This window comes from Nothoprocta perdicaria, unplaced genomic scaffold (genome assembly GCF_003342845.1).
Source record: "Nothoprocta perdicaria isolate Ctin4 unplaced genomic scaffold, notPer1 scaffold_72, whole genome shotgun sequence".
Taxonomy (NCBI): domain Eukaryota; kingdom Metazoa; phylum Chordata; class Aves; order Tinamiformes; family Tinamidae; genus Nothoprocta; species Nothoprocta perdicaria.
In genome coordinates, this window is record NW_020455999.1 from 3022151 (window position 1) to 3036008 (window position 13858).

At 41.2% G+C, this 13858-nt stretch overlaps 1 long non-coding RNA gene across 2 annotated transcripts in view; it reads left to right on the forward strand.

The window, feature by feature from the left end:
* Window positions 1-543: 543 nt before the first annotated feature.
* Window positions 544-13858, forward strand: part of LOC112957380 — a 29559-nt gene continuing 16244 nt past the window's right edge. The window contains exons 1-2 of one of the 2 annotated variants that reach the window (XR_003251212.1): window positions 544-624; window positions 1398-1482. This is a non-coding gene — a long non-coding RNA (uncharacterized LOC112957380). Of the gene's footprint in view, window positions 625-1397; window positions 1483-12635; window positions 12677-13858 lie in introns of those variants that run through there. The other variant, XR_003251213.1, reaches the window with a different exon arrangement.

Consider the following 13858-nt stretch of genomic DNA (forward strand, 5'->3'; position numbering starts at 1 on the left):
TATAATAAAAAGGAATGTATTGAGAGTTTGGTATTTATCAAGCACTCTAGAAAATTAAATGTTTTGCTTGAAGAATGGAGTGGTTAAAATAAAGACTCCTGTAAACTGGAGGTGCACAAGTTTACAGCAGCTGAAAATTTGACTCTTATGTTTCCTTGTCCCAGTAGGTTAACACACCTGAGGGTGTTAAATAACTTGTTATTGGGTATGCAGAGAAATGTCCAATGTCTCAGATATCTAGCAATATTTATAATGACAACTTGCAGAGGAGGATAACAAGAGGTTGGTTACAGGTTAACAAGGCTACTCCTTAGAGTGTCTTCTTCCCTTGTTGTCATCCTGCTTTTTCTGCAGACATTGGAACTGGAGCTAAATTGATTTAAGAATGCGTTTGCTAAGTATGAAGACTGCATTTATGCTTCTTAACATTATTCACTTACTTTGACTGTTACTATAGCTGTGTAGTCTGTAACCTTCTTTGCTTTGTTCTGAACTAGTTACCTGTTCTTACAGAAGGCCTGCCTTCCTTTTTGCATTCCAGTACAATTGGAAAATAATACCTGGATTGCTTCTTCCCAAGCATGTGAGCTGCAGCGGAGTGTAACTATGGGGAGCTAACCTCTGGTGAGTTCCTTTTGAAAAAATCATATTATTCCCTCCTTTTCCCATTRGGCAGCAGTCCAGGCTCTTCTCTGCTCTTTCTGTTCAGCAGTAGTCTGGCCACAGGCAAATCCCTCAGAGGACTTTGTTAAAATGCATCTCTGCTGCACAGGCAAACATAAATTTTAATGGTGATGTAACTCATCAGTAACAGATTAAACCAGTAATGCTTCACTATTGTTCGTGCTCCTTCTCACACTTTAGGGATCCATTCCCCTCACAGAGGAAATGTTCTGTGTTATTGAAAGAGGAATTATCATTATTATAAATTATCATTATGTTATAGAATGAGGACTGTACAGTTACAAATTGTAAGAGAATTTTATGTTGTTTTTCTTTGAATTTTTTAAGCTTTGGGCTCAAAACTACTTCTTCCAACCCATAGTCTTTTCTGCTAAACTTGCTAAAATTCTGCTAAAATTGGTCTCAGCAAGGGATAAAAGAAGGCAGAATAATTTCAAATATCCAGATAGCTTATTGTGATAGAGGGTTGTAATCAGAATGTTTTCTAAGCATTCTCTAAAAATTACCTTCAATTCTCATTGCTGGTAGCTCCCCTTTCAAAAGAGTGCTTTGAGAAATTCTGTCTCTTTTAAAAACTTTTGTTTAAAGACTRGCTTAGTTCATTTTACTGAGAGTAAACTATCCCACAACTTGCTTCCTGACTGAAGTAATTGCTGTAACTCTTCAGACCCAGACAACCAACAGATAATTAGTTCCAATTACTTTTCTCACAGGTGCTTGTGAAATTGCCATTTGGAAGCAGTAGTTTCTCCTGAAAGTTTTGTTGAAGAGTGGAGAGAAGACTACTAAAGATCAAGAGTGAGAAGCTGATCCTGGTGTTTTTTGTTGTTGTTGTTGTTGTTGTTGTCGTCTGTTTTTGTTTTGTTTGTTTTTTGTTTTCCCTAATGTATGAGATATTTTTTACTTCTAGAGATTATTTAGCTGCTCAGTCTGGGTTTTGTTGGGTCTTTCTGGCTTCATAGATCCTGACCATTTTCTTACATTGGTATTTAACTAGTATAACTTTATTGTGTTTGTGTACCAACATCCAACACCTAAAGAGGGAAACCTCTGAAGGCCCATAATCATCATAGCCCTGCAAAACTTGTTTAAATTTATTTCTGCTTGGCAAACATGTAGGACTGGATTAATTGAAAGGTATTAGTCTCTCTCAGAAAAGCTCCTGAACCTGGCAGGATTTTCCRGACCCACGTGGTATATTTTTACTGCCCACCGACTTCAGTGGCAGGTGAGCACCTGTGCACTGTTGAAAAATCTCACTGAGTGATCTTGCTAATCTACAGATTTAGATGCCTATGCACTTCTAGGAGTTAAACCCTTAATCCTGTTCTACTTGCCATGTATTCTCGTTGCAAAAGGTCTAATCCAACTACTCAAAAGACTCTTGTGTGCTCCTCGAAAGACTCTTGTGTGCTCCAAGGCTGGAATTTTAAGATAGTGTTTGTTTTAGTATGGCTACTTACATCTGATCTCTTCTGAATCTCTATTACAAGCCTTCAAGGGTAGGAGTAAATTAGCCCGTCAATACATTACTCAATTTGTAAATCCTTCCTGCAGACATTAAAAGAAATGGATGTTTGATCCATATGGAAATAATTCCATGAATTTGGCTGTAATAGGCTTTTAAGTTCTTCAAAATAAGTTGGTCTTCTCAACCCACACCTTTCTTCTCAATGTCATATACATATTTGTGCCCAGGCTAGAAATCATAAGTGCCTTTGCAACATAACATGCTATGAAATCAGTAATATAACAGATTTCTGTGATGGGACAGGAAAGAAATGCCACTTCTTACAATTGTTTGCAGTATATGGTCTTTAAAAAGTTTTTAGTTCTGAAAAAAAAAAAAAGGACTAAGACTCTTGTTCATCTAGATGTAACATCTAGATTTTAGGCAATCATGTTTTTCCACTTATTGGAGCTTTAGTTTATTGACGAGGGGAAAAAAAAAGTTATTCTACCTTCTGGGACTGGAAAAAAAAAAAAAAAAAAAAAAAAAGATGGTGTCATCATTGGTTTGCTCATTTTGCCTCAAATATGCCATATTTCTTAAGAGACAGTCCACATTATGTGATTGGGAATAAGCAGGAATAGTAGATAGGTTGTTAGTAATGTTAAATGCCAAACAGTTTTCATACAAATGTATTGCTGTCATTATGTATAACATTTTGAAACTAGAAGCATTTTTTTAATGCAATTTTAGCAAACTTGCATTTCAAGAAACAAAAGTAAATTTCCAGATATCGCAGTTACAGAAAAAAACTTGTTTCTACTTTAGCTGGTTGTTGAATACTCAAATTTAATGAAAAATAAAAAAACCCAAAAGCCTCTAATTCCTTGACTTCTGAACAGCTAATCTGCTATAGATTTGTATGCTTAGAATGCTAGGGGTTGGCAAATGACTGAAGTGATAATAACGTCCACTTCTTATTTTGACTGTGTGTAGATTTAGGGCATTAAATCTGTCACTTTTCTCAAGCTTGAACATTTTTTAACTTCGTATTTATGCCAGTGCCATTTTGTGAATAAAGTTCCAAACTTGATGTAGGAGGAAGAAGACAAGAAAAATGTTGTGACAGGTGGTTATAAATAAGTAAGAATAGAACAAGCTCTGCTTGAAACTGCTTAAAGTATTGAAATGTTAGGAGCAGTTCTAACAAACCTGGCTTGCTGTGCAGAGTGCTGGTGAGATAGTCAGCTGCAGTTATCATGTGGTTTTACAGTTTTCTGCATGGTTATTGTCACCAACATCACTGAATGCGTGTGTTTGCATCCTAGGAGATGTACAAACTCTAAGCTCTAAGTGACACACCAAGACCCTGATTATAAATCCAGGTGTAGGGGACCTAGCAGGGGTTTGAATGTTCAATGTAACACATCTGAGACTAGAGTTTTGCCTTAAAGTTTTGCTTAAGCTTTGTTCTTCTTAGGTTACAGTTGTAGTAATGTGAATAAGAAGCTATGCAGATGCTAACCAGATGTTAATATCAAACTGTAGTTCATGTTTCCGTGTAATATTACAGTGTTACTATGGTGATAACAGATTCACTAGAGGTTTGATTTAATAAAGCAGGGTTGCATATTAGAATCTGTAGTTACCATAGTTTTAGTCAAACAATTGTGCTCTTACTATACGGCTTATGACACTGAGCTTAGTTTCCCTTGYAAATGTATTTTTCAGGAGGAATTTGTTATGTAAGGACACTTGAGTATATTGACTTCCCTTCTCGCCAATGGCAAAAGAATATTTTTGAATATGAATGTTAAAGTCATTTTGAGTTTTTTTTTTTAATGCTTTTTTTAACTTCCAATTGAATTATATTTGGTCAAACTAGTCTAGCAGTTAGTCCTGCCCAAGACTTCCAAGAAGACACAGGGCAGCTTGGTCCCATTTGGGCCTCAGTTCCTTTCCCCCTATTCCTGCTCCCACGAGAGGCAATCCTTTCAGCTTTTCTGGTGCAGGATCTTTTTAACCCTCTGTAGCTTCACTTAATTGAGGGCAGTGTGGGTCAGAACTGGGAACTCTTCTATGCTCTGAGACCAAGAGGAGCTCTGCGCTTCTTTTATGTCTTAATAATAGAAGTAATAAGCATAATGATAGTGATAACCTTCCAGCTGAACACGTGCAATTTGTATTGCCTCGACACTATTCCCATGCAGAGAGCTTCATTGGTATTCAGTGCACTGCCATGTCTGTCACTGCTCTATGCACTTCGGGTCTGCAATCCTTGGGGAGCCTTGCAGCTGTCAAATTGACTTCCATCATTTCTCTCCAAGCCAAGACACGAATTATCCAGCCGGCCATCAGACTAGACTTAGCAATCGAACTTTCTAAGTGATAATATGCTGGGTCCTGGCTCAGACAAGTGGTCTGGCCTGCAAGGACAGGGAGACCAGTTGGGAGTATTGATGCAGTTTGTTTTTTCTTGTTGCTTCTTTATTGTTTAGATGCTGCCACTGGGCTTAAAAAAGTAAAAAATACCCCTTGGCTAATGACTTAGGAAGCGCCAGGGTGAATCACAGACATATGTTGCCTYAGAGCCCTGCTGAGGGAGACTGCGATGGCTGGGTGCTGCACACGGCCCTGGATGCTCTRAGTGCGTTTGGCAGCCCAGCGTGGGCTGCGGGAAGGCAGAATTTCCCCCCAGCCCTGCGCTCAGGTACCAGAGCAGTGACCTGCACGCTCTCCTTAGCAATMGCAGTGGAGACGGCAAAGCGAGCGGCCCTTTCCTGCCTCCATTTGGTTTTTGAAACTAACAGGTGCTTAAAATGGAGGTGTTTCTGCGGTCCTGCCAGCGGTCTGCGGGTTTCCTGGTGGGGAACAGCGCAACCCTGGGTGGTTCGGCCTGATTTTTCATTTTATTTCTTTTTTTAAACAGCCAAGTTCAGTCCAGGCACAGCCCTCTCGGCCTGCACGGAAGCAGCGTGGACGCACTCGCTCAACCCCCGGCCTCGGCCCCAGCGGCTTTTAAAGGCTTGCGGAGGTCTGACCCCCCCCCTACCCCGCGGGCTCCTCGCCGCGCCGTGACCCCGGCTCCGCCCGCCGGCTCGCGGTCGCGGCGCCGCCGCAGCGCAGGGGAGGCCGCGCGCGGGGAGGCCCGGCCGGCCCGCGCGCCAGGGGGCGCCGCCGGGGCTCTCAAAGCAGCGGCGCTTCCTCAAGGCGCGGGCGGCGCCTCCGCTCGCCTCGCCCGGGCTTACCCCCGGCTTCGCCCGCCCGGTGCGGGAGCCCGCCGCCCGCGCGGGCTCGGCTCTTAACCCTGCCCCGCCGCCTGGCGCTTTAAGAGCCGGCGGCCGCCATCTGAGCGGAGGCGGCGGCCGCGGCTTCCTCGCCCGCAGCCGGCGGGGCCCTGAGGGAGGAAGGGCCTGGTTCTCACCAGAGGCAGCCTTGCTTCCTGGTCTAACGGGGATTTCGTCTCGCTGCTGCTGTGAGGTGCAAGGCAGCAGCTGCGCCGGGAAACCGGTGATGTGTGGAGAGCTCCATGAAAAGAAAGTAGCTGAGGAGGTGAAAAAAACGCTTTCTGGGGGGAGGAAATCTGGGGCACGCTGGCACTCACCTCTGACAGCCCAGGGGAACACAGCAGAGCTACCTTGCCGGAGAAATCTGGTGTCGAAGGTGCCAGGTTGAGCAGGAGGGAGCTGCGAGGTGCCAGGAGGCACCTGCAAATCTGTTAGGAGCCAGGGGCTCGGCACTGGGCCTCCCGGTGCCGCTTGCACCAGTTTTACCTCATGAGAGAAGGCAGCGATGCCAGCAGGTGAGGTTGGTGAGCAGGGCGCTTCTGTGTCCAGAGCAGGAGGCAACTCTGCMGTTCTAGTCTCCTTAAACTGAGGTGTCCATGCTCCAATTTCAGACACGTCTTCTAGCACGTGACCCACCCAGTTATCTCAACTAAATGTGGTTTTATTGCCTTTTGATGCAGTGATCCTGCATCAGTCCATCCCCACAGCCAAAACAGAGATCATTATGATCAGATTTGAAGAGAAATAAACATCTCTAAATTTGTAATGGGAAAGGCCTCTGGATTACTTATGCACTCTCCAAGAAGATCACTGCCCTAAGAATCCATCAAGCAAACTGCCCTTATCAGTGAATTGTGCTTCTCTCTATTGCATGTCTGAGATTGAGATTTGGCCCGGAAGAAAAAGGTCTAGAAGGAAAACAGATCTCTGAAGTGCTGGTTTGTTGCCTTGGTGCTGCCTTTCGTTCTGTTCCCTCTGTTCTCTGAGGCTGCAGATTAAAAACAGAATAATATAGGCATGTGCATGTGGTGGATTTATCCAAACTCAGCACTTTCTTGTTAGCTTTTGTCTGTAAGAAGATGCTTTTAAGGGCTATTTTCTGTCCTATTTAGAAAGTTCTCTCTCAGTGCTAGTTGTTCATTCTTTAAAGCAAGAGAAAAAAAAAAAAAAAAAAAAAGGAGGAAGGGTTGGTTAGTATTATACTGCCATGCGATGAAGAAGTGAGGTGCCAGCTCATTTATTTCCTTGTGGGCACATGACACTAGCACACCCATTGGCAGCCCACAAGCTGGAGGTCACTCTGACCTGTAAAGCTGTAAGAGATGAGGATCTGTCTGTTGAGGAGTCTAACATAATGCATAAATATTCTGGGAGCTAAGTGAGACTCAACGCTATTTCCTTTTCTTCACAATGTTCAGAAGTCAGTCAGTATTGGTGATATTAGTCTGTATGGGTGATACTGATGAATTGGTCATACAGAGATTTGGTATTAGGTCTAAAATGGCTTAGAAGTTTTTTCATTTTCTCTTTTCTACCCCTTCAGTTTTTAGTTATGGCTGCCAAGCCAAGTACAAGCTAGACATTGCATTTAGCAGCAGAATTCTGCCATCCTTGTTTTTGCCTTTTCCTGTTTTACAGCTGCTTGAAGCCGTGGGTACCTCCAACATTTCTAAACCAGCAATGGAATAAGAGAGAGAGATTTGACAAGGCTAGAAAGGTTCATAAATTATTAAAATGTTTGAGCACTTTAGAGGCTGGAAAATTGTATAGAATTTGGCAAAAACAAGCATACACACAAAGAACCCAACTCCACCCAGGCATTCCCAAATAAAGAGAGCACCTTTAAAATTTTCCTTTGAATTTGCTTAAAAGATTTGAGTAATAGGAGAGATGCATGAGTCATTCTCTCTTTCTGTCTCTCTCTAGAACAGGAAAGCTTGCAGAGGGTGGAGGCATGTCACATATAGTGTGGTACACTTTAAAAATATCAGCTGAAATGACTCGGCTGAAGAAGTAGGAGGACTGATATTAGTCACACGCTATTACACAGCTCAGAAGATAAAGGCAGAAGGAATTACTGGACAGGTATATCCCACTTGGTGCAATTTTTGGTACATGGATCTTGACTTCATATCTCTTCATTCTTTCTTTAGAACACCTGTGTAGGCATTGCATTTTGAGAGAGATTTATTGTCTACACAGAAATAGGTGACTTTCTCGGCTGACCAGAAAACTGGCCAGGTTTTATACACAGACAGTACCAGCAGCTTGCATCTGTGATCACTTTGCTCAAGCCTGTTGTTCTCTGTCCCATGGGATGAGCACAGGAGTTGTTGCAATTTCAGCTCTGTGAGAGTTAGCAGGGAGGATGAGGATCTGTTCAGGAATAGCCAACATTATGGAGAGATCTTTGATGTAAATTGCTGCCCTGCTGCAGGAAATACTGTTAGCTCTCTCCACTGCCAAGTAATACATTCTCTATTTCTCGGGCCCCATTCCTTCACCATTCTTGGCATTTGCACAGGTTATACAAAGTTGGCCTAGATTTCAGAGAAAGAGACTGCTTTTTTTTTCCTGGTTACTATGACACATGGGCCAAGAACTTGGGTGTAAGGAATACATCTGGCTCTGTCATAGCTGCAGTAACAAAATAAGGGTAAGATTCAAAAACAAGACTATTGTATCCTTTGGGTATGTGAATTTCCCAGTTATGATGGAGGAGAAGGAACAGCAAAAACAACAGAATGCTTTTTGGACTTTTTTTAAAGTCCATTTAAAACCACAAGAGGCTTTCTAATATGTTAAACATTTATTCTTTGTTAGCATCCGTCTGAAGGATCTTAAAGCACTTTACAAACCTTAGTTTGCCACTGTGTGCTCATCATCACTTTCCCAATATATCTGAAGCTATTACTTAAATCTGTTTTGCATACAGAGATTAGGGTAAATGGCTTAGCTAACTTTGCAAGAACTAGCTTGTATTGTAGTCACAAATTGAGTCCAGGAATCATCTGTTCCAGTCTGTGTAAACTGTTTATCCGTGTTACCTTTCAGCATATGACAGAAAATCTTCTATCTAAATAAATAATAGGAAAGTAGATCACACAGAGTAAAATCTTGCTTTATGTGACTGTACAGTAAAGGCTGGGTCCTTCCAGATGTAGCTGCAAGGCTCTGTTTGCGCATGTCCCACCTTTCCCCAGGGGTTGTGATCCATTTTTGACAGCTTTAAGTCTAGGCTGTGTGCCTGGTGTGAGACGTTTAGCTGTGTGTGCTGAGGAGGTCTGGAGTCAGACTTTCTTGCTTTTTTGAAAAGCCTTAAACAGGTAGTGGTAGTAAGGGACAAGGTTGGTCCCTGTTTTGTCCTAGTTTGGTGCTGTATGTCCTCCTACTTACTAGCTTTGTTCAAGAAGGAGAAGATTTTTGGAGTTAGATGATATTCCATGGGTAAATATAAACAACAGTATTCTGATCTGGCCCTCTCCTTGGGCCTTTGGAGGTTTGCAGGATCCAGCCCTTTTATCTAGGTGAATTTTAACAGAACGTGTTTCATTAAATAGCCCAGATCTTGTCTCTGTTCTGTAATGCTTTATCTCTGTGTAGTATATCTTATATTCTTATAAAGCACCCTTAACCAAGCCAAAAACAAAACCTGCAGCAGACCTTCTTACTTGTTTGTAACTATCTTAACAAATACCTCCATCAGCCCTATAGCCGTTCTGGATGTAGCTTTGTCTGGTTTCAGCCTGTTTGCTACATGCAAGTATTTCCTTAGTGCTTCTAGTCAAGAAATGGCAGATAAAATACCTCCAAAGACAAGTCATGATCATTTATGCTAATTCTTTGAAAAAATCTGAAATTAATTATTGGAATTATACCATTCTTCTGCCCTAAGTGGTTGATTGGAAAGTATCAGAGTTTTGTTATATATCATATGCAAAATAGCATACACTGGATTTCTGCATGAACCTTATCTCACGGTTGGCTTTGCCTTCAGAAGATACCATTTTGCCCGCTTCCTTATGCAGACACTTGTGCTTGTGCAATTTGTCATGCAGGTGAGAAAGCCAGAAACTAAAACTTAGAATTTCAGTTCCATAATCTGACTGGCTGCGGGGCTGTGTTAAGACGGGTACAAGCAATGGAGCAAGAGCAGGAATGAGAATAGGCCCATAGCTCTTGCCAACATAGCAGCTTATTGGCTTAAACAGATTGTGAAACAGTATCTTCACTCCTAACTCCTGATTTGTGTTGGAAATCTGTTTACGCATAAAGTTTTACCAGCTTTCCAGGTACTAAGTTCATATGGAAAGCAAGTTATCAGTGTCATAGGAGAAGTCAGAAAACATCAATGTCACATTTTGTGGCAAATGAACTCCTGTTTTTGAGCTGATGTGAAACATTTTGATAGAAAAATTGTTTTTGTTTGGACCAATTTTTTTTTTTTGACTAGAACTTGTCCTATGCACTTTTTGTAATTCAGTCCTTATTTAGGTACCTAATATTGGAGTTAAATTAATTTGAAAAATTGGTCTTAATTTTTGGAACTGAGCTATGAAAATTTACATTTTTATTTTTAAAGGCAGTACCTTGTTATAAAGAACACAATTGGCATAAGAATTGATATTTCAGTTTTGAAATTCCTGATTCAATTCAGAAACTCTTCCATAATAATAATAACTCTTCCAAACAATTCCATAAAATTTCCTCTCTTCACCGGTTACTTATTCCTATAAATACACCCTGTTTTAAAATCTGATGTAAATTGTTCTGCCAAAGGAGCTACTTTTCAATGCACTGAAATCAGAGGCTGTTCCTGGCACCTTTGTCCGTGTGTGATTTGTCTGCTGTGCACTCACACAAGTCTCTCTTGTAAGCAAGCGGCTCAGCATTAAGAGTGAGCATGCCTGTGTGTTTAGCAGAAGAAACCTCTGCAGACAACACTGTGGAGGGCTGTGCTAGATCCACATTGGGCTTTTTTTTTTTTTTTTTTTTTTTCAGTCAGTGACTAGACAGTGCTCTGGACACTATTCCTAGTGCATTATTTCAATATCAGACATAAATAGGTCACTTTGAGCTTTGAATTCTATAATGCATCTGTGCAGGTGGCCTTCCAGCAGTGACCTACAATTTATTGTGGTAGGCTGGAGCAACAGTGATTTCTGCACAGCATGAACCTGCCAGTGCCATTTTGTCTTTTTGTTTGTTTGCTTATTTGCTTTGCAGTAGGACAAGCCTATGAACTGCCGAGACTCCGTGGACCCTTCATTTATTTTATCACTGTTAGTTTCTGTGATGTGGAGTAGAGAGATTGCCTCTTTCATGTGGTCTGAACACTAGCAGCTTAGGTGCAGAAAGGGCAGAGAGCGCATGCTTGTCAGGGATCAGAAAGCCATTTAGTTGCTTCATATATCTGTTCAGTTTCTTTAAAGCTATTAAATGTGGAATCTTTTGGTTTGTTTGTAAATACAAATAAGTGCTGGTCTCAAGAGTTGAATCTTTGGGGGAAATTATAAGAATTTTCAGCAAAAATCACTCAGATCCATTCCAAATAATTGACAGAATTTGAACTAGTGCTCTATATTCTGCTTGTATCTAGCTGTTTCAGTCCTGAACCTTGACTACAACATATATTTATTTAATCTTTTATTTATTTAATCTTCTGGTAAAAATGTATTTTGTTGTTCAGGAACCCAAGGATTTGGGTTCACCTACAACACAGGGCTTTAGTAGCATTGTATACAGTTATTTGAAATCAGTGCCCATGTGTTCAAAAAGAAGACTAATAAAAAACAATAGATTTTTTTTTCCTCATCTCCATTTCCTTGATATTTCAGTTTGGCTAGGGCTTCTCTATTTTTTCCTTTCAGTTGCTACCATACAGCTTTTTACACACATCTCTTTGGAACTGTTCTTTAATGCCTAGACTATTTAAGCCAAAATTCTGTTCATTTTTTCCTGGCAGCAGCTACTTCACAGAGAGTACATTAATTGCAACTTGTGCTTGTCGAAGAATGTGCCTTCACTTTCCTACTTTAGCAAAATCAAGCTTTTCTGTAGCTCAGCTAGACTCTTGCAATACAGCCATTTAGGCTGACAATATGTTTATTGAGATACAAAGACCAAAGAACCTCTTGTGCCTAAATTTAAGGCTTATATAGGCACCTGATTTGCAAAAGTGCCATTCTCCAACTTCTGCTATTCAACATATTTGAGAAATTCATTATTATTTTGAAATCTAGATAATACAAATTGAAACAATGTCAGAACTGTTGAAGTCACTGTTATCAGTTTGTCTTTAGAATAAAATACAGCTGCGATAGAAGGGTGGGAACATTCTGATGCCATGATGATGATTTTCCTGTCCTACTGCCACACTTGAAAATCCCTGTTTACCTTTTCCCYCTCTTTGAATACTGTTTCTTATTAAGATCCTGCTTAACACAAGCATTATTTCACCATTTCAAGCAGGTGATCTGGAAAGATCCATAGAGCTTCTCCAAAGTCACTTTTAGAACAATATCCAGATGATACTTAACAGGAAATCCAGCTGTAAAAGCAGGTGTTAAATAGGGTTTTAGTGGAGTGTCACTGAGGTTGTTATTGTATTTCCCTCTTAAATAAAGATGTATTTTTTCATGTCTTAGAGTTGGATTTACAAGCTGGCAAAAACAGTTACAAAATGTTACCACTGTCTTGGTGGGTTTTTTTTTCTTTTCTTTCTTTTTTTTTTCTTCATAGCAGGGGAAAAGAAACTTTCCTGTTCAATTAGGTATTTTCAAGTTTCCCTAGTAGATACTTGGATGAGAAACCTAAACAAACATGTATAACTTTGTTGCTGATATGGATGTGAATATGTCCTATGATTCTTGGCAGCTGGTCTCTTCTCCTAGAGATACTGCACAATCAGCTGCTACATAAACTATTGTCACTAAATGCATTCCTAGGGAGGGTACGTAACTTTCTTAGTTAAACAGAAAAAATTGTAAGAGCTGGAAAAAAGAAGTGATCTTTTCAGAGAGCCTGGAGGAGAAGTTGGGTCCAGAATTCTACATAACAGACAATATAGGCCATGCAACAGACCTGAAAATAACCATCTGCAAATCACAGATATGTCTGTGTTGCTCCTCATTCCAAAGACAATGGATTTTCTATGGCGCTTCCTTTAACCCTTTATCTCTTTGGYTTATCAGTTGGATTTTGGAGACATGATGTGAAAATGTGCCCATCCAGTTTGTGCCCAGCAGAGCTGTTGGTAAGTCAAGTTCCASACTCAAGCAATGAGAGTCTGATCATGATCCTGCTCTGGGGCAGACTTTTCTTGCTCGTGAGTTAGCTGCAGTGGAGCAGGACATGCCCAGATGTTGCGGGTGACATTGCTGGTAGGGGCTTGTGACAGCCGGTGAAATAACAGCTTTCAACAGGCTGGTAGGGAGAGCTTAGTCCACTTTGAGGGCAGTGAGGGCAGTGCAGAAGAGGAAGCAGTGCAAGGAAAATGGTGTCAATGGAGCCCAGAATGCAGAATCTCCCTTAATATGCTGTGTGGCTTCAGGTCTCAGCCCAACTGTTTGAATCTGCAACTCTTAAGTCTTCAGCAGAAGAGTAATAATGTGTTGCCACAGCAGCATAATTTGCCCCTGTTGATGCCTTTGTGCAAGATGCTAAAGGGAAACAAAACAGCTTGGCTCAGAGCAGCTAAATGAATTCAGTCTCTTCTGAAAGCTCTTGCCTCTGTGGGGCCCTTACACAGCATGGAGAGAGTGAACCAGACACTGACAGGTCTCTCATTGTGCCTAAGAAGTCTGTGTCTTTTTTGTTTATCTGCCATGAATAAACTCGATGGTCCTGATCCCATTCTTGTCAGAATAAACCCTGAAGTACTGTCTACAATGAGTATTTTCTGAGGCCTGGGGGGGAGTTGGTGATGCCTAGTGCCCTTCGAAGCTTAGTCCACTGAACTAAGTAAGGTTATTGCTGTTGTTTTTTTTCCTGGAATCAGGAACTAGAGCCTGTTTTTGTTCACTGCTGAAGTTAAATCTGACTAGGGAGGGAATCCATGCATTCAGTCAGTTCATGGGTACAAAAGCAGGCAGCTTCAGCTGCATAGCAGTTTCCTGTTGGCTGTGAATCAAGACTGCTGCAGTCAGTTAAAAACAGAAAATGGCATGGTTGGAGGAGGGGAGAGAGGAGTAGGCTTGGGAGCCTTGCAGCTGTTTTCACATCCTCTCTGAAGTAGAATTTCTTCAATTAAAAGCAAGGATTTTATACAGTGAAACTTGGAAGAAGTCAAGTTGTACAAATGCTTTTTTTTTCTTCCCTGGAGCTGCCATAAATTGCATTAGTTCCTTCCTTCCTTCCTTCCTTCCTTCCTTCCTTCCTTCCTTCCTTCCTTCCTTCCTTCCTTCCTTCCTTCCTTCCTTCCTTCCTTCCTTCCTTC